At 45.4% G+C, this 20,102-nt stretch overlaps 1 pseudogene; it reads right to left on the minus strand.

Moving 5' to 3' along the window:
- Window positions 1-331: 331 nt before the first annotated feature.
- LOC102995169 (60S ribosomal protein L10a-like) lies at window positions 332-898 on the minus strand (annotated as a pseudogene).
- Between the last annotated feature and the right edge of the window lie 19,204 nt (window positions 899-20,102).

A 20,102-nucleotide genomic window follows, 5' to 3' on the forward strand; every position in this document is an offset into this window, starting at 1 on the left:
AGAGGCCACAGCAGTGAGAGGCCCGTGTACCACACACACACACACACACACACAAAAATATATATATATATATATATATTTATTTATTTGTTTATTTATTTAATTTATTTATTTTGTCTGCTCCAGGTCTTCACTGCGGTGTGCACGATCTTTTGTTGCGGCGTGCAGACTTCTTAATTGTGGCATGCAGGTGGGATCTAGTTCCCCGACCAGGGATAAAACCAGGGCCCCCTGCACTGGGAACACAGAGTCCTATATGCACTGGACCACCAGCGAAGTCCCACGACTCATTTTTATTTGCCTTTTCCCTCTATGTTCTTCAGATTGGATAGTTTCTACTGACCCATCTTCAAGTTCACTGATTCTATCATCTGTCATCTTAAATCTGTTGTTGAGTCCCTTTAGTGAGTATTTCACTTCAGTTATTATTGTTACTTTCAACTCCAGAATTCCTTTTTTTTTTAAATGATGGGAGTATGGTTTATTAAGCTGCGCCTTCGTACAGGCTCTGGGGCTTGCCCGTGGTGCTCTTAATGTACAAAGCCCGGATGTTCTGCCAATTTTTCTTGAGCAATGACACCAGGAAATTGACAGCTAACTGTATGTTGTACACAAGCTCATCATCTTTCACCTTCATGTGGCCAACAGCCACTGCCAGACACAGCACCTTCTTCATCTGGAACTTGATCATGGACTTCACCTCATCAGCTTTGGCCACCATGTTCTCATTGTGGGTCAGTTAGGAAGGGAACTTGCCAGACTTATTCAGGCCTGGGCCCAGGATTCATGGGATCCACTTGATCAGAGACTCTGAAGCCAAAAACGCATCATACTTTTTGGCCAGCTTCTTGACCAGTTTCTTATTCTTGTTGGGTTTCTTCAGCACCTTGATGTCCATTTCCAGAAGTTTTTCATCATTCCAACAGCCACTGTACCCTAACTAAAAAACTCCCCTTTCCTCTCTCCCTCCAGTCCCTGATAATCTCTATCTTTTCTGTTTCTATGAATTTGCCTGTTCTAGGTACCTCATATAAGTGGAATCATACAATATTTGTCCTTTTGTGTCCAGCTTATTTCACTTAACATACTATTTTGAAGGTTCATCCATGTTGTAGCATGTATCAGAACTTATCTTTTAAAAAAAAATACATGATTTCTACCCTCTTATCAAGATGATCTATTTTTGATTCATTGTTGGTACACTTTTCTTTGAATCTTTGTTTTGCTGTCACACTTCTTTGTTTAGTTCTTTGAACATATTTATAATAGCTACTTCAAAGCCTTGGTCTATTAAATGCAACATCTGGGGACTTTCAGAGACAACTTCTACTGATTACTTTTTTCCCCTGAGTTTGGACTGGATTCTGATGCCCCCTAAAGGTTATTGTTGTCATGGTATGTTTGTTTGTTTAATAATTGGCCTAGGCAAGATCTGTGAAATCTGCCTCCTTCATGGTGTGTGGCCACTGACCTTTCTACCCTGTTTTTTTTTAAACATTAATTAATTAATTAAATTTATTTTTGGCTGCGTTGGGTCTTCGTTGTGGCACGCGGGCTTTTCATTGCAGTGGCTTCTCTTGTTGCAGAGCACAGGCCCTAGGCGCGTGGGCTTCAGTAGTTGTGGCTCACGGGCTTAGTTGCTCCACAGCATGTGGGATCTTCCCGGACTGGGGCTTGAACCTGTGTCCCCTGCATTGGCAGGCGGATTCTTAGCCACTGCACTACCAGGGAAGTCCCTACCCTGTTTTAAAAAATCTTTTTTTTTTTTTTTTTTTTAATTTTTAAGTTTGGGTTCCTAGGTAGACCTCTGTCAGTGTAGCTTAATGGTCAGCCAATTATTGGATGGAGGTTGTACTCAGTTACTTTGCGTCAGTGAGAATTCTGTCCTCTGCCAATGGATCTGTGTGTGGGTAGGAGAGCACAAAGTTCCAGCTGTTTTCAGGTTGGCCCCAGCCTTACTTTCCACTGAGCCCTTCTGAGTCTTCTCTGTACATGTAGCCCCAGGGTTAGCCAAGCGTGTAAGGGTGGAGCGGGCCCTCTGCCCTCTGCGGCAAATGCACACAGCCTCAGCTAGGAGTATGCTTGCCTCGTCCACAGCCACAGCGTCAGGCTCTTCACTTGCATGCCACACATTTAGCTACTTATATTGGCAACGTCGCTTGGCATGGGCATTGTCTGGGTCTCTAAATCCAATGAGTCCCCTTCAGCAGTGAAGCTGCTGGTCCTCAAGACCTGCCCCACCTTGGCAGAACCTATCAAGCTGGGAAGGGGGCAAGATGGAGCAACCCCAAGCAAGAACACCACAGACTCTCACTGTTCTAACTCAGAGTTGAGCAGTTTTCAACCCAATTTGCTTCTTGGATTGGGGTATGCCTTTGGTCGATTTCAGAGCCCTGAAGTGGCTGTTTTGTCTAGTTTGCCCAGATTTACAGTTACTTTTGGAGAGAGGATTTGCTGACCTCCTCACTCAACCATAGGTGGAAATCTCCTCCTCCTTTTTTGGGGGCAGGGGTAGCTGTGCCACACAGCATGCGGGATCTTAGTTCCCTGAACGAACCCGTGACCCCTGCAGTAGAAGCGTGGAGTCCTAACCACTGGACCACCGGGAATTCCCGGAAATCTCCTCCTTTAAATATTTTGAACTTTGTTCTGGTAAACAGTTATGTTACTTGGACAAGCAGTTCCGGGGAGTCTTAATGCCTTGGAAACAGTTTGATTCTTTCAAGACTTGCTTTTACAATTTGTTAGGACCAGAATAGCCTTTAGTCTAGGGTTAATTTGGCCCCCATGCTGAGGCAGTGCCCTTCTGAATCCTCTACCAGATGCCCATGTGTTTGGAGGTCTTTTCACTCTCCCCAGTGGGACCAGCAGCTACTCCCACTCCGCATGAGCCCTGGGGATTTTTTCCGCTGCTCAGTACTCAGCTGAAGTCTCATGGCAACCCTCTGCCAGGGTCCAGAGTTCCCTCTTGGTACAGTTACCTCCTTCATTACTCTGCCCTGTGAATTCTGATTGCCGTGGCCTCCCCAAATTCTCAATGTCTCCTCCTCAACTCAGAGAGACTGCTGGAGTCTATCTGGGTTCTCTCTTCCTGTGCTTCCTGGGAATTCTCTCCTAGAGAAGAATAAACTAGGGCACAGAGCTCACCATCCTGCACTGCCTGTTGTCCAGTGTCTGAAAATCCTAGATTTTGGGTGGCTTTTTACTTGTTTAAGATAGGTAGGTATATCCAGCCCCCACTACTCCACTGTGGTCAGAGCCCCAGTCAGGCTGTCTGATTACACTATGCTGCACCCCAGCCCAGCCCCACCTTGTGCCCCAGTATCAGTGGCAGAAGAGGCAGTAAACGGCAGCTTCTGGTTTTCTACAAATGTCTCCAAAGTTCTCCATGGAAGTCAGCAGAAGGGCCCATTCTCTGTGTTCATGAGCACCCCTGCAGTGTGGGTGAGGGGCAGGCATGGGGGAGCAGGGTGGTAGAAGGACCCGGGCCTTGAAAGTCATGGCCATGGGCTTTTTACTGAATTCAGGTAAGGCTGCTCATTGCTCAAGAGTCCAATACTTAGAGACAAGTGTTGCGTAAAAGGAAAGATAGCTTTATTGAGGAAGCCAACAATCCTGGGGAGAAGGTGGACTCATGTCCCAAAGAACCACTCCTCATTCCCCAAGTTTTGCTTGGAGATTATATAGGGAAACAAGGAAGGGGCTACATGCTGAGGAGAGGGTTGCAGGGTGCATGATCAGTTCGTGGACATTTTTCTGATTTGTTGGCGGTGAGGTAACCGGGAGTCAATATCATCAACCTTTTGCTTCCAACCAGTCCGGGGTCAAAGTTCCTGGGGCAACCTAGAGTTAACTTCTTCCACCTGGTATCTGCAAAAGAGCTCAAAATATTATCTATAGCCCTTGAGGAGGAAGTAAAGGTCCTTGACTTTGTTTAATGCCTAAACTATTATTATTTTGTCTTGCTTGACTATTTTCCTTTGTTTCTGCATTTTCTCATTTCTCTGACTAAATTTATTCTTTGGAACTTGGGGAAAGCCAGGAGGCTAAAGTTTTTCTGTAGGAAAGAGGCAGGCACAGGTTGGGCAAGGGGCAGGGAGCTGTCCTGGGAAGGCCCCATAGGGTCCTGCTCAGTTACAGGCTCCCTGCGGTCCTTCTGCCACCAACTATTCTAGGATTCACGAGGAGGCAGGACATGTAACATCTACCTGAAGCCCACAGGAGGTTTGTCTTCTGAGGAACAGACTTTGCTCTGAAGTTGTCTTGGTGATAATAATAATAGCCTACATTCATTAAGTACTAATAATGTGCATTTAGGCACTAGGCTTAATTGTACGTACATTAGTCCTCATGATAACACAGGGGCAGGGTGTACTATTGCTCTTCAGATGTGTAAACCTATCAGTAGCAGGAATGTGGGCCCTTCTGGAGTTTCCTGAAGGAGTAGCCAGAGTGCCTGGTGTGGGGGTTATTGGAGGGATTTCTTGGGCCAGTGGCTCTTTTTTAATTTTTTTTTTTTTTTGGCCACGCCGTGCAGCATGCAGGATCTCATTTCCCCAGCCAGGGATCGAACCCGTGCCCCCCTGCAGTGGAAGCGTGGAGTCTCAACCACTGGACCGCCAGGGAAGTCCTGGGCCAGTGGCTATTTACGTAGAGGTAAAGAACTATTCCAGTATCTTAACAATTGGAGAGCTGCACCAGTGTGTGCCGACTCAACTTTTGTGGGGAATCTCAGGAAGACACTGGTCTTTTCAAGTTCTAATGTGAGCAGTAAATGGCAGGGCACCAGCATGACACTGCTTGGGGTACCATTACTGTCAAGGCTGCCTGTGGATCCCAGGCCTGTGACAGAATAGGAAGCTTGGCAGGTTTGTTATCGCCTGTCCTAACAAGGCCCTCAGGCCTGTGTTTACTGCTCACAGCACATCCCCTGCCCCACATGCCAGTCACAGTGAGTTGCTTCCAGCAACTTCTACACCACAGGCTCCTTATTGCCTCCAGGCCTTTGCTAAAGCTCTTACCTCTTCCTGGAGTTCTCTACCCTCTTCTCTCTGCCTGGTTCGCTTCTACTATTCATCCTTCAGGCACAGTGAATGTATCACTTCCTCCAGGACGCCTTCCTTGAGAGGAGGCAGGACATGTAACATCTACCTGAAGCCCACAGGAGGTTTGTCTTCTGAGGAACAGACTTTGCTCTGAAGTTGTCTTGGTGATAATAATAATAGCCTACATTCATTAAGTACTAATAATGTGCATTTAGGCACTAGGCTTAATTGTACATACATTAGTCCTCATGATAACACAGGGGCAGGGTGTACTATTGCTCTTCAGGTGTGTAAACCTATCAGTAGCAGGAATGTGGGCCCTTCTGGAGTTTCCTGAAGGAGTAGCCAGAGTGCCTGGTGTGGGGGTTATTGGAGGGATTTCTTGGGCCAGTGGCTCTTTTTTAATTTTTTTTTTTTTTGGCCACGCCGTGCAGCATGCAGGATCTCATTTCCCCAGCCAGGGATCGAACCCGTGCCCCCCTGCAGTGGAAGCGTGGAGTCTCAACCACTGGACCGCCAGGGAAGTCCTGGGCCAGTGGCTATTTACGTAGAGGTAAAGAACTATTCCAGTATCTTAACAATTGGAGAGCTGCACCAGTGTGTGCCGACTCAACTTTTGTGGGGAATCTCAGGAAGACACTGGTCTTTTCAAGTTCTAATGTGAGCAGTAAATGGCAGGGCACCAGCATGACACTGCTTGGGGTACCATTACTGTCAAGGCTGCCTGTGGATCCCAGGCCTGTGACAGAATAGGAAGCTTGGCAGGTTTGTTATCGCCTGTCCTAACAAGGCCCTCAGGCCTGTGTTTACTGCTCACAGCACATCCCCTGCCCCACATGCCAGTCACAGTGAGTTGCTTCCAGCAACTTCTACACCACAGGCTCCTTATTGCCTCCAGGCCTTTGCTAAAGCTCTTACCTCTTCCTGGAGTTCTCTACCCTCTTCTCTCTGCCTGGTTCGCTTCTACTATTCATCCTTCAGGCACAGTGAATGTATCACTTCCTCCAGGACGCCTTCCTTGATCCTCAGGTTTGAGTAGGGGCTTCTGTTATGTGGTCTCATAGGTCTGTGCTTCACCTTCGTAACTCTTGTCAATGGCTGCAGTAAGTTTCATGAGAGCCAGAAAACTTGCAGAGCCCGTGTACCTCCAGCACTGAGTGCCATGCCTGGCACACAGTAGGTACTCAATAAATATTCATTGAAAAGGGTTTTGAAGAGTGGTCTGAGATGGAGGCCAGGCCAGCTTATAACCCAACAGTCTCAGCAGATAGATAACAGCCCAAGGGAGGAAACTGAGACCTGGGGTCCAAGGGACCATGAAAAATTGAGAATTGGGATTTTGTTTATCCATGCATTAGTTGATGGACATGTAGGTTGTTTCCACTTTTTGGCGATTAGAAATAATGCACATTGTGAACAAGTTTTTGCATATGTATAAGTTTTTATGTTTTCAGTTCTCTTGGGTATATACCCAAAAGTGGGATTGTTGGGTCATATGGTTATAAACGTTTAGTATGTAAAGGAACTGCCAAATTTTCCCAAGGTGGCTGCACTGTTGCATGTTCCCGCCCTTGGTGTACGAGGGTTAAACATTATGTCTTCTTTTTTTTAGGAATTCATTTATTGGACTTCCCAGGTGGCGCAGTGGTTAAGAATCCACCTGCCAATGCAGGGGACATGGGTTCGAGCCCTGGTCCGGGAGGATCCCACATGCCATGGAGCAACTGAGCCCGTGCGCCACAACTACTGAGCCTGCGCTCTAGAGCCCATGAGCCACAACTACTGAGCCCACATGCCTAGAGCCCATGCTCTGCAGCAAGAGAAGCCACCGCAATGAGAAGGCTGTGCACCGCAACAAAGAGTAGCCCCCGCTCACCACAACTAGAGAAAGCCCGCGTGCAGCAACGAAGACCCAACGCAGCCAAAAATAAATAAATTAATTAATTAAATTTTAAAAGAAAGTACATATGCCAAAAAAAAAAAAAATAGAATTTATGTATTTATTTGGTCGTGCCACGTAGCATGTGGGACCTTAGTTCCCTGACCAGGGATCGAACCCGTGCCCCCTGCAGTGGAAGTGTGGAGTCTAAACCACTGAACCACCACGGAAGTCCCTAAAGATTATGTTTTGAATACCTGTTAGAATAGTTGAGAGTAAATGACAGTTTAAACTGGATTCCCAAATACCTAAACCAGATAAAAGTGCCTTGGTTCTGACGGATGTCGGGGAAGGTAGGTACCAGTCCAGCCCAGCAGGAAACAGAGTCTAACTCAGCTGGTTCTAGAGCAGTGCTGTCCAATAGAACCATCTGTCATGATCAGATTTCTATATCTGCGCTGTTCAAAATGGTAGCCACTACCCACATTGGCTACTGAACACTTGAAATGTGGCTAGTGCAATGGAGGAAATGCATTTTAAATTGTATTTAATTTAATTATTGTAATTTAAATTCAAATACCTACATGTAGCCAGTGGTTATTATATTGGACAGCACAATTCCAGAGGCTTTAATATAGGGACTCCTGGTAGAGATACGTGTATGGTTAAAGGAAGCTACAAAGAGGACTTCCCTTGGTGGTGCAGTGATTAAGAATCCACCTGCCAATGCAGGGGACACGGGTTCGAGCCCTGGTCCGGGAAGATCCTACACGCCGTGGAGCAACTAAGCCCATGAGCCACAAATACTGAGCCTGCTCTCTAGAGCCCGCGAGCCACAACTACTGAGCCCGCGTGCTGCAACTACTGAAGCCCGCGCGCCTAGAGCCCGTGCTCCACAAGAGAAGCCACCGCAATGAGAAGCCCGAGCACCAAAACGAAGAGTAGTCCCCACTCGCCACAACCAGAGAAAGCCCGCGTGCAGCAACAAAGACCCAACGCAGCCAAAAAAAAAAAAAGGAATCTACAAAGAATGTTGCCCCCAAGGACTAAAGGAGAAGAGGAAGAAATAGTGTCGCTGAACCCCAGTGAAAGCTGGAGATTTTAAAAGAAAGTACATATGCCAAAAAAAAAAAATAGAATTTATTTATTTATTTGGTCGTGCCACGCAGCATGTGGGACCTTAGTTCCCTGACCAGGGATCGAACCCGTGCCCCCTGCAGAAGAGGAAGAAATAGTGTCGCTGAACCCCAGTGAAAGCTGGAGACATAGAGGAGGAGGTAAAATTCTGATCATCAATTCCAGTGTGTGTGTGTGTGTGTGTGTGTGTGTGTGTGTGTGTGTGTGTGTGTGTGTGTGTGTTTGTGGTTTGGGGAGCTCCATGCCAGAGACGGGGACAAAGGTCAAATGTATATTTCTTATTGCAAATCACAATATCACAGGAGGCCAACTCACAGATGCTATAGACATGGGTAGGGAGATAAAGCCACTGCCAGAGGCGTGATCCAGAGCAGGGAAGAAATGTCTTGCCTCTCTTCACTCTCCCTCTGATCTCCAGGCTGTCCTACCTTTAGCTGAACCCAAGTAGGAGCCAGAGGGCAAGGGAGCCTCCAGGGCAGAGAGCAGGGCAGAGAAGGGATCTGGGGAGGGCAGATGTCAACCAGCCCAGGGTGACAAGCCCCAAAGCACCACCTCTGAACCCCAGGGTGGAACTCTGTTCTAGGTGTGTGTGTGTGTGTGTTTGTGGTTTGGGGAGCTCCATACTCCCCAAACAGGTCAAATGTATATTTCTTATTGCAAATCACAATATCACAGGAGGCCAACTCACAGATGCTATAGACATGGGTAGGGAGATAAAGCCACTGCCAGAGGCGTGATCCAGAGCAGGGAAGAAATGTCTTGCCTCTCTTCACTCTCCCTCTGATCTCCAGGCTGTCCTACCTTTAGCTGAACCCAAGTAGGAGCCAGAGGGCAAGGGAGCCTCCAGGGCAGAGAGCAGGGCAGAGAAGGGATCTGGGGAGGGCAGATGTCAACCAGCCCAGGGTGACAAGCCCCAAAGCACCACCTCTGAACCCCAGGGTGGAACTCTGTTCTAGGTGGGACAAGTCAAACTGAATAAATTCCTGGGGTAGGGGCAGGAGGGAACCCTTGGAAGTCATATGGCTTCCATATGACTTCCATATTCTGAATGTCTGAGGCAGGAGATGAAAAATAAATTAAACTCTGTGCCAGGGCTTGCCATAAGCTGAGTGACCTCATTGATATTTTCTTGTTTAACCTTATAACAGTCCTGGAGAGATGAGCACCATTACCTTTAATTTAGGATTGGGACGAGGGCAAGTAGTTGGTGACAACTATTGGTGACATTTTTCCAGACTGGAGGAAGGCTGCAGGGGTGTAATACTGGGTACTCCACTAATTGTTCTGGGGCTGGGATGGATCCAAAATCATGTCTTAATGCTCAATACCTCCAACTTTCATAACCTAGTATTTTGATTCCCACCGCCTCTGGCTTTGCAAAGCACACAGATCTGCCCTGTCTCCGTGTGTGGGAATCCCATCAGACCTCCAGGCCCAACCTTGGACTCCTGATTCTCTAGCTGTTCTCAAAGCTCAGCTGAGAAACAACTGAGGGCTTCAGAACCTGAATGAACACCAGTTAAATCCTCTGAATATTCTAAATTATAGCCCTGGCTCAAATTAGATCAAAAGAAGCTTATATAGACGACTCTAAAGGAGTATTGAAAGATTCGAACTAGGACCTGGTTTTGAATGCAGATTCTACCCCTTTACTAGCCGTGTGACCTTAGACAAGTCACTTAAACTCTCTGAGCCACATGACCCTCTCTGTCACTGGAGTAACACCGATCTCACATGTCAGTTCTGGTCCTCCTCTGTTAATCGACACTCACTCTTGAGGTGAGATCATCCAGACTCACAGCTTTAAACACCAACCAAATGCTGATGGCCCCCAAATTTACACCTTCAAAGTGGGGCTCTTCTGGGAGTTCCTTACTTGCTCATAGACGCTCATAGAGAATTGATTACTTGAAACCTCCACTTGGGTGTCTAATAGGCATATCAAACTTAGCATGTTTGATCAATGCTATATCTTCTCCCCCAAACCTGCTCCACCCCCAGCCTTTCCATATCAGAAAATGACAATTTGGTTCCTACAGTTAGGCCAGAAACCTTGGTGCTGTCAGATCCCCTCTCTCACACCCCCATATCCAATATGTTAAGAAATCCCATTGGTTCTACCTCAGAAGATAGTCAGCAGCTGACCACTTCCCTCTCATCGCCCATCATCCTGGTTCCCTAACCCTAAACCTAACCCTAATCTCTCACATGGGTGCGGGAGCTCCCACCCTCACCACACCCCCCGCCACCCCCCATAGTCTGTCTTCTCGGCAGCAGCCAAAGGCCCTTTTCAAAGATAAAGCCCCCCAACGGCTCTCCATTGCAGACACACTGGCTTCCTTGTGGTTCCCAGAACAGCCAAGCATGATCTGGTTATAGGGCCTTTGACTTGGCTTTGTCCTCCGTAAGAGCAAACACTATAGATTTGTCTAGATTCTGTCTCACCTCAGGAGACTGTAACCTCCAGGGGGACAGGTGACAGGGTCATAATTATAAACTATGCCTGACACATGGTTAAGGTTCAACAAGTATTTGTGGAATAAATGAACGAATTAAATAACCTTGTGAGGTGAGGTGGATCCCTTACTCCCATTTTAAAGGTCAGGAAAACTGAGACTCAGAAATGTGCCTGAGGGAATTCCCTGGTGGACCAGTGGTTAAGACTCCGCGCTTCCACTGCAGGGGGCTCGGGTTTGATCCCTGGATGGGGAACTAATCCCGCAAGCTGAGTGGTGTGACCAAAAAAAAAAAAAGAAAGAAAAAAGAAAGGTGCCCAAGTGCACACAGTTAATGACATGGAGTCAGGCTAGAATGTCTGCCTTCAAAGCCCAGGTCCTTACTTATGACTGATGCATTGTTGGTTGATGTCATGGACATCAACTTACATGAGGGATGTTCTCACATGAAAATTAATTTTATAAGAGAGTGCCAGGAAAACACTGACTCCTCCGAGGAACTACTGTGTTTCTTCCTCTTTGACTAGGGACACTCATCATGTAAATTGTCCCTTTAAGGGCCAGCCCCAGGAAGCTCATAGTCAAATGTGAAGTGGGTTACTCTATTTGCTCTTTCTTAGACTTGGATTTTTTCCTCTCATTTTTGTTAACTTCACCAGTTTTTTCTAATTTTAATTGAGATATATTGTCATATAACATGATATTAGTTTGAGGTGTACAACATAACGATTTGATATTTGTATATATTGCAAAATCATCACCACCCTAAGTCTAGTTAACATCCATCACCACACGTAGTTTTGTCTCTTGTGATAAGAAATTTTAAGATGTACTCAGCAACTTTTAAAAAGGCAATACAATATTATGAACTGTAGTCATCATGCTGTATATTACATTCCCAGGACTTATTTATTTTATAACTGGAAGTTTGTACCTTTGACCCCCTTCACCCATTTCACCCACCCCTGACACCCCTGCCTCTGGCAACCACCAATTTGTTCTCTGTATCTATTAGGTTTTTTGTTTGTTTTTTATTTTTAAGATTCCACATATAAGTGAGATCATCCAGTATTTGTGTTTCTCTGTGTTTCACTTAGCATAATGCCCTCAAGGTCCATCTATGTTGTCACAAATGGCAAGATTTCCTTCTTTTTTTATGGCTTAATAATGCTCCTGTATATAAGTATATACATCTCTCTTTCTCTCTCTCTCTCTCTCTCTATGTATATGACACTTAGGTTGCGTCAGTGTCTTGGCTATTATAAATAATATTGCAATGAACATGAGGGTACAATGTATCTTTTTGAGTTAGCGTTTTCATTTCCTTTGGGTAAATACCCAGAAGTGGAATTGCTGGATCATATGGTAGTTCTATTTTTAATTGTTTGAGGAAGCTCCATACTGTTTTCTATACTAGCTGCAACAGTTTATATTTCCATCAATGGTGCACAAGTGTTCCATTTTCTCCACATCTTTGTCAACACTTAGTTCTTGTTTTATGATAATAGCTATTCTAACAAGTATGAGGTGATACTGTGGTTTCGATTTGCATTTCCCTCATGATTAGTGACGTTGAGCATCTTCTCACGTGTCTGTTGACTATCTGTGTGTCTTCTTTGGGAAAAAGTATATTTAGATCCTCCGCCCATTTTTATTTTATTATTTATTATTTTTTAATTTTAAAAAATATTTATTTATTCATTTATTTGCCTGTGCTGGGTCTTAGTTGCGGCATGCGGGATCTTTAGTTGAGGCATGTGAACGCTTAGTTGCAGCATATGGGATCTAGTTCCCTGACAAGGGATCGAACCCTGACTCTGCTGCATTGGGAGCATGAAGTCTTAGCTACTGGATCACCAGGGAAGTCCTTATTAAAAATTTTTTTTGGCCACACTCCATGGCTTGCAGGATCTTAGTTCCCCAACCATGGATTGAACCAATGCCCCCTGCAGTGGGAGAGTGGAGCCCTAACCACTGGACTGCCAGGGAATTCCCCACCTATTTTTTTAAAATTTATTTATTTATTTATTTATTTTTGGCTGCGTTGGGTCTTTATTGCTGCGCGCGGGCTTTCTCTAGTTGCGGCAAGCGGGGGCTACCCTTCGTTGTGGTGTGTGATCTTCTCGTCGCGGTGGCTTCTCTTGTTGTGGAGCATGGGCTCTAGGCGCCCGGGCTTCGGTAGTTGTGGCATACAGGCTCAGAAGCTGTGGCTCGCGGGCTCTAGAGCACAGGCTCAGTAGTTATGGCGCATGGGCTTAGTTGCTCTGCGGCCTGTGGGGTCTTCCCAGACCAGGGCTCGAACCCGTGTCCCCTGCATTGGCAGGCGGATTCTAAACCACTGCGCCACCAGAGAAGTCCCCACAACTGATTTTTGTACATTGATTTTGTATTCTGCACTTTTATGATCTAATAAGAGGCCCACAGAAGGGGACAGGTGGGATTAAGGGCCCACTGATCCAGCTTTCAAGATGCCTCCAGGATCCCTTGCTGTTTGACTCCATCCTCTGCACCCTCAATGTTGTCAGCATCCTAGGGCTGGTTCTTCTCAGAGTTGTAGGGTGTGTCTTTAATCATGGCTGGTGGGAAAGAGAAGTCATTTCCCCTATTTTTGTTTTTGTTTTTGTTTTTGTTTTAAGGAAGAACTTTTGAACCTTATGAAGCTTGCATCTCAGTGGCTAGAATGGGGTCACATTCTCTTTCCTGATCTAATCGTGGATGGAGGTGGCGGTGGTTACTTTAGATTAATTAGACTTTCTCCTGGAGCTGAAGGAGGGGGTCAGTGTCCCTGATGAACAAACTGGGGTTCTGTTCCAAAGGAGGGAGGCAGGATGGATGACAGGGTTGGTTTGTCTGGGTGCTTTCTTTTCATATTTCAGTGCTTTTTTGAATGTCTGGTATTTCTTTAATGTCCGTTCATACTTTGGAGTGAGCTAATAAAAAGCTAACTGGAGTTTTAGCTACTGGAGTAGGGCTTCCCAGTTTGAACTTTCAAATTTTTCCTTTTTTTTTTTTCTTTTGAGAAAAAACCCTTGGATTAGCATCAAACTTTTCATCAGCAAAATCAAGTATTCAGATCCTAAAAGAAAATGAGTCAATGACTTCTAGGTTCTAAAGAAGATATTTTTTAGCCTACCTATAATTCTATATCAAGCAAATGTGAGAATAAAATAAAGACATATTAGGGTGCAGGATTATTTAGAAAGTTTAACTTCTTCTTAGGAAGGTCACTGTCTTAGGAAGTGACTTGAGGATGTGCTCCAGCAAAAATGAGGAGATAAGCCAGGAAAGAGGAGGATGAGAGGTATAGGAAACAGGGGATCTCACTTGGGAGAGAAATAACCACCAGTCCCAGCCTGAAGCTGTGCAGCATAGGGAGAGGCAGGGGGACAGATAGGCCACTCAAAGCAAGCAACTAGGAAAAACAATTAGAAATTCTAGGAAAAATTAAAAGATACATAATTAAGGGTGGGTAATTATAGTAAACTATTGGTTGTGCACTGAACAACATTTATATAATCTTAAAAAGGAAGTAAAATTAATAGTTTTCCATTTTTAGACTCAAACTCTGGACCAGACAGTGCTGATCCTGCATTTCTGAGATGATGGAAATATTCTACCTCTGTGTTATCTAGTATGGTAACCATTAGCCACATGTGGTTTTTGAGCACTTGAAATGTGGCTGGCTAGTTGCTACCAAGGAGCTGAATTTAAATTTTTTTTTTTTTTTCTGTGTCATGCAGCTTGAGGGATCTTGGTTCCCTGACCAGGGATTGAACCAGTGCCCCTGTAGAGGAAGCATGAAGTCCTAACTACTGGACCACCAGGGAATTCCTTAAATCTTTTTTTTTTTCTTTTAATTTGAAGTATAGTTGATTTACAGTGTTGTGTTAGTTTCAGGTGTACAGCAAAGTGATTCAGATATATATATTCTTTTAAAAATTATTTTCCATTATAGGTTATTACAAGATATTGAATATTGTTCCCTGTGCTATACAGTAGGTCCTTGTTGTTTATCTATTTTATATGTATCAGTGTGTATCTGTTAATCCCAAACTCCTAATTTATCCTTCCCCCATCCCTTTCCCTTTTGGTAACCATAAGTTTGTTTTCTATGTCTGTGAGTCTATTTCTGTTTTGTAAATAAGTTCATTTGTATCATTTTTTTAGATTCCACATAAAAGTGATATCATATGATATTTGTCTTTCTCCTTCTGACTTATTTCACTTAGGATGATAATCTCTAGGTTTATCCATGTTGCTGCAAATGGTATTATTTCATTGTTTTTATGGCTGAGTAAGATTCCATTGTATACATATACCACATCTTTTTTATCCATTGAATTTTAAATCTTAATGAATTTTAATGAATTTAAATTAAAATTGTTCCACATGGTTAGTGGCTGCTGTGTTGGACAGTGAAGCTCTAGAAAATGCAAAGAAGAGAATGCAAGTATTAGCTACTTTAAGCCTTGTAAAAAGTAAATGTAGGGATTTCCTTGGTGGCTCAGTAGTTGAGGGTCTGCCTGCCAGTGCAGGGGACACGGGTTCGAGCCCTGGTCCGGGAAGTTCCCACATGCCGTGGAGCAACTGAGCCTGTGTGCCACAACTACTGAGCCCTTGCACCACAACTACTGAAGCCCACGCGCCTACAATCCAGGCTCCACAGCAAGAGAAGCCACCGCAGTGAGAAGCCCACGCACTGCGATGAAGAGTAGCCCCTGCTTGCCTCAACTAGAGAAAGCCCCCACACAGCAACGAAGACCCAATGCAGCCAAAAAAAACCCAACATTTGAGTACTTAAAAAAAAAAAATGAGGCAACAGGCCCAAATGGAGTCACTTGTGTTAAGCTGAGTCACCAAAACCAAAACTTAATACCTAACCCAATTGCGTTTTCAGCTGCTCCCAGGCATGGAATTTTAAATTAATCAGTCTGGAGCTTCTTTTTTTGTTTTCAATTTATTTTATTTATTTTTGGCTGCGTTGGGTCTTCGTTGCTGCACGCGGGCTTTCTCTAGTTGTGGTGAGCGGGGGCTACTCTTTGTTGTGGCGCGCAGGCTTATCGCGGTGGCTTCTCTTGTCGCGGAGCACGGGCTCTAGGTGCGTGGGCTTCAGTAGTTGTGGCTCGCGGGCTCTAGAGCGCAGGCTCAGTAGTTGTGGCGCAGGGGCTTAGTTGCTCTGCGGCATGTGTTATCTTCCCGGGACCAGGTCTCGAACCCATGTGCCCTGCATTGGCAGGCGGATTCTTAACTACTGCACCACCAGGGAAGCCCAGTCTGGAACTTCTTGATCAACACTAGTGAGGTAGTTTCCTTGAAAAGACCCTTACCTTTCCTGAGCGCTGCCTCTAAGGGAAGATGTTCTTGCCTGAAATAATCCTTTTTTTCTTTTGCTGATCACCTCCTCATCCCACCCCACGTCTGCCTATAAAAGCCTTCCATTTGTACAGCCCCTCAGAGAGCCTGTCTACTTGCTAGGTGGGGTGCTGTCCAATGAATGAGTCGTTTAATAAAGCCAATTAGATCCTCAGCTGAATTGTGTTGTTTAACAGGTCGCTGGCACTGTTCCCAGTGCACCCCGTGTCGTAGCTCACTGAATCCTCAGGACGAGGCTAACCCTTCTCACAGATCAGCAACCTGAGGCACAGGAAGGTGACATTTGTTGCCCAGGGTCACACACTCAGTCAGTGGCTGAGCCTGGGTCTGGCCCCAGGAAGTCTGGCCCCAGAGTTCCCTCCCTTAACCACTGTGCTGCCACACATGACAGCTGATACTGAAAATGACCATGGAGAGCTAGTATACTTACAGCAACAAAAACAACTTTAGTTACGGTTACAAAGAGCCTAAAAAGAGGGATGTAGCTGACCCGGGACGTGGGACAGGGCCAGTGGGTCAAATGCTCTCCTATTGGAACTAGAAACCAGTAGATTAATGGCAGGCAGGATGGATACATAAAAAAATAGCAGACTTAGCATATCGTTGAGGGATATGGACCCACCAGAAGAGCTGAGACTAAAACAAATTAAAGGGATTAAAAAAATGGTTCCTTTCCAGGACCATGACTTGGGAGGGAAAGGGGAGGAGTATTACCATTCATGATAAACACTCTGTGCTTAAAATATGCGATACTTTGATAAAAATGAAGAAACCATTATGTTCAACGATAGATTAGTACATAAACACCTCTCTGACCAGAATGAAATTCCCCGGGGTTGGGGGGTGGCCAATGGCCGCCTGACTTGTCAATCCTGTTCCTAGAGAGGGTTGTGGATGGGAGAAAAAGGCCCCAGGCCTGGGAGGATCAGATGGGACAACACAACACCTCTTTTAACATCAGCTGTTGTTTATTAGGCTCTTACTAAGGGATTCCACCCCCCTCCTCACACTATCTAACTTAATCCTCCCAAGAACTTTGAAAAATAGTATTATCATCCATATTTACAGATGAAGAAACTAAGGCAAAGAGATGACATGACTGACCCAAGGCCACACAGGGGCAGGGAGGATCAGGCTCCTGTCTGCTTTGGTGTCTGCCGCTTGGAGACCTGCAGGAGGTCAGAGCTGAAAGTCCAGACCCTAGGGAGGGAAGAAACGTCTTCATGGAACGTGAGTTGGTTGCCTCACCGTTGCACCTGCAAGACCTCTGATGACCTCCTTCCTGGAGGTCTGTGGGCTGGGTGGAGCCTTCACAGTTTCAGGCACACCCAGGGCTCGCAGGGCCCCACCCCTGCCTGGTCCCTTTCTGGTCCTTGCCTTCAAGGACACAGTTCGTCACCCGGCGCCCTCTTCCTTCACTCAGCCAGAGAACTCCATGTCAGCCTCTAAACATCACTGAGTGCCGACTGTTTACCAAGCACATTCAGTGGTACAGCAGCCAACAGACACACACCCATGCTCTCACGGGGCTTACACTCCAGTGGGGGTAGAAAGACAAAACAAAATAAGAAAGTAAATGAGAAGTGCCATAGAGAGAAAGCAGAGGTGGGAGCTGGGTAGTGCAGGCCAGGGGGAAGGGGTACAATTTTAAAGAGCCCGGCAAAGCCATACTAAGAAGGTGACATTTGAGCCATTTAGCTATCTGGGTGAAGAGCCTTCCAGGCCACAGACAGCACAAAGCCCCCAGGGCTCGGATTCCCTGGGGATGAGATGGAGGCCTGGGTGGCAGGAGCAGAGAGAATGAGGACAGGAGGGGAGGGTGGGTCAGACTGGGCATGGTCTTGTGGTCCATTTTGAGGACTTGGGCTCTGAGTGGGATGGAAGCTGTCTCAGGGTTCAGAGCAGGGCCCAGATGGGATCAGATGTTTGATCTGGGTCCCACTGGCTGCTTTGTGGCTAAGAGCCCGAAGCAGGTGAGGAAAGACAGGCAGGGCAGGGGGACAGCAGTGAAGGTGGGGAAGAGTAGTCAGATTCTGGATCTTTTTATTTTTTAATATATATATATTTTTTGGCCCCGCCTCACAGCTTGTGGGATCTCAGTTCCCTGACCAGGGATGGAACCCGCGCCCTTGGCAGTGCAAGTGCAGAGTCCTAACCACTGGACCGCCAGGGAATTCCCAGTATGTTCCTTTATTTTGAAAAATTTCAAACACAGAAAATTCACAAGAACAATACAGTTAATACCCATAGACCCTTCACATGGCTTCACCATTTTTTTAAAAAGAAACATGCCCTTTAGTTAGATGCCCGAGCACATAATAGACGGGTGATGGAGTTACATTTTCAGTACGGCATCTGGATACATCTATATTTTTATTTATTTATTTATTTTTATTTATTTATTTTTTTGCGGTATGCGGGCCTCTCACTGTTGTGGCTTCTCCCGTTGCGGAGCACAGGCTCCGGACGCGCAGGCTCAGCGGCCATGGCTCATGGGCCTAGCCACTCCGTGGCATGTGGGATCTTCCCAGACCGGGGCACGAACCCATGTCCCCTGCATCGGCAGGCAGACTCTCAACCACTGCTCCACCAGGGAAGCCCTGGATACATCTTTAAAACTCTGTAGTTCTCAGAAGCTTTGTCTGGGTCCTCTTTGTTCCTGACTTTGGGGAAATATATGACCCCATTCAGCGTTTTTGTTAAAGACCACTAACTAGAAACCTTTCTTTCTCTTCTTTTATGAGCACCTGAGGAGAGATTTGAGATTTGCAAGATATGCATTCTTGCTTTTTCATTTCAAAGTTGAGTGCTTCTCAAGTATCAGGTCAGGTGCTAAATAAATAGAGGGAAATGGTGGCTCAGGAAAATGTTAAGATATATTAGATTACTGGTTTGTTATAAAAGTATATAACGCAGGAACAGTGAGATGGAAGAGACGTATAGGGCAAGGTCTGGGGAAAAGGGGCGGAGCTTCCACGCTCCCCGCCCCTCCCATCTCTCCTGCATCTGTGTGTTCATTAACCTGGGAGCCCCCTCACTTCATATTATTTTGCCACATATGCGTTTTCTCTTCCAATTTTTAATTTTTTTATTGTTATTATTGTGTGTGTGAAACATTTAAGAGGAACTTGCTGCATTATGCACCATCACTCCTACATTCTTCAAACATGTATTTCCTGCAAACTAGGAATATAATCATAACATACTTATCAAAATCAGGAAAGTTAATGTTAATTCAACACTGTTATCTACTCTACAGTCTATTCGAATTTTGCCAGTTACCCCCATGGTGTCCTTTATAGCATCTTTTTTTCCAATCCAGGATCCTATGTCGCATTTATTTATTTATTTATTTATTTATTTAAGGTCAAGTCTTTTATTTATTTATTTATTTATTTATTTATTTATTTATTATCTGCTTTGGGTCTTTGTTGCTGTGCGCAGGCTTTCTCTAGTTGCGGCGAGCGGGCGCTACTCTTCCTTGCGGTGCTTGAACCCGGCTCCCCTGCATTGACAGGCAGATTCTTAACCACTGCACCACCAGGGAAGCCCCCCATATTGCATTTAATTATCATGTCTCTTTACTCTCTTAAGATGTGGAAGAATGTCCCAGGCTTTCTTTGTTCTTCCTGACACGGACATTTTTGAAGAGTATGGGCCAGTTGTTTTGTAAAATGTCCTTCAATTTGGATCTGCCTAATATTTCTTAACGATTAGATTGTTTTGCATTTTTTGCTAGGACAGAAGCGATGTTGGTTCCTTCTCAGTGCATATCATATCTGAAGCCTCCTTTTGTTGGGTTGCCCCATCATTGGTGATGTGAACTTTGATCACTTGGTTTAAGATGGTGTCTGTTAGTTTTCTCCACCATAAAGTTGCTGCTTTTCCTTGGTGATGAATACATAGCGTGTGGGGAAAGACTTTAAGACTGTAAAAAATATCCTATATGCACCCCACACCTCGCTGCTCCAATTTCACCCAATGTTGTTGTTTTTTTAAATTTGGCTGCGCCGGGTCTTGGCTGTGGCATGCGGGATCTCATTCCCTGACCAGGGATCAAACCCGGGCCCCCTGCATTGGGAGCGCGAAGTTCTACCCAATGGTTTTAAACATCCCTTCTTACCTGAATCCATTATTATTATGGTGATTGTAAATTGGTCATTTTTAAACTCTACATTCCTCTACAATTATATGTTAGGTTTCCAATTGTAG

The sequence above is a fragment of the Physeter macrocephalus genome, unplaced genomic scaffold (genome assembly GCF_002837175.3).
Source record: "Physeter macrocephalus isolate SW-GA unplaced genomic scaffold, ASM283717v5 random_33, whole genome shotgun sequence".
Classification (NCBI taxonomy): domain Eukaryota; kingdom Metazoa; phylum Chordata; class Mammalia; order Artiodactyla; family Physeteridae; genus Physeter; species Physeter macrocephalus.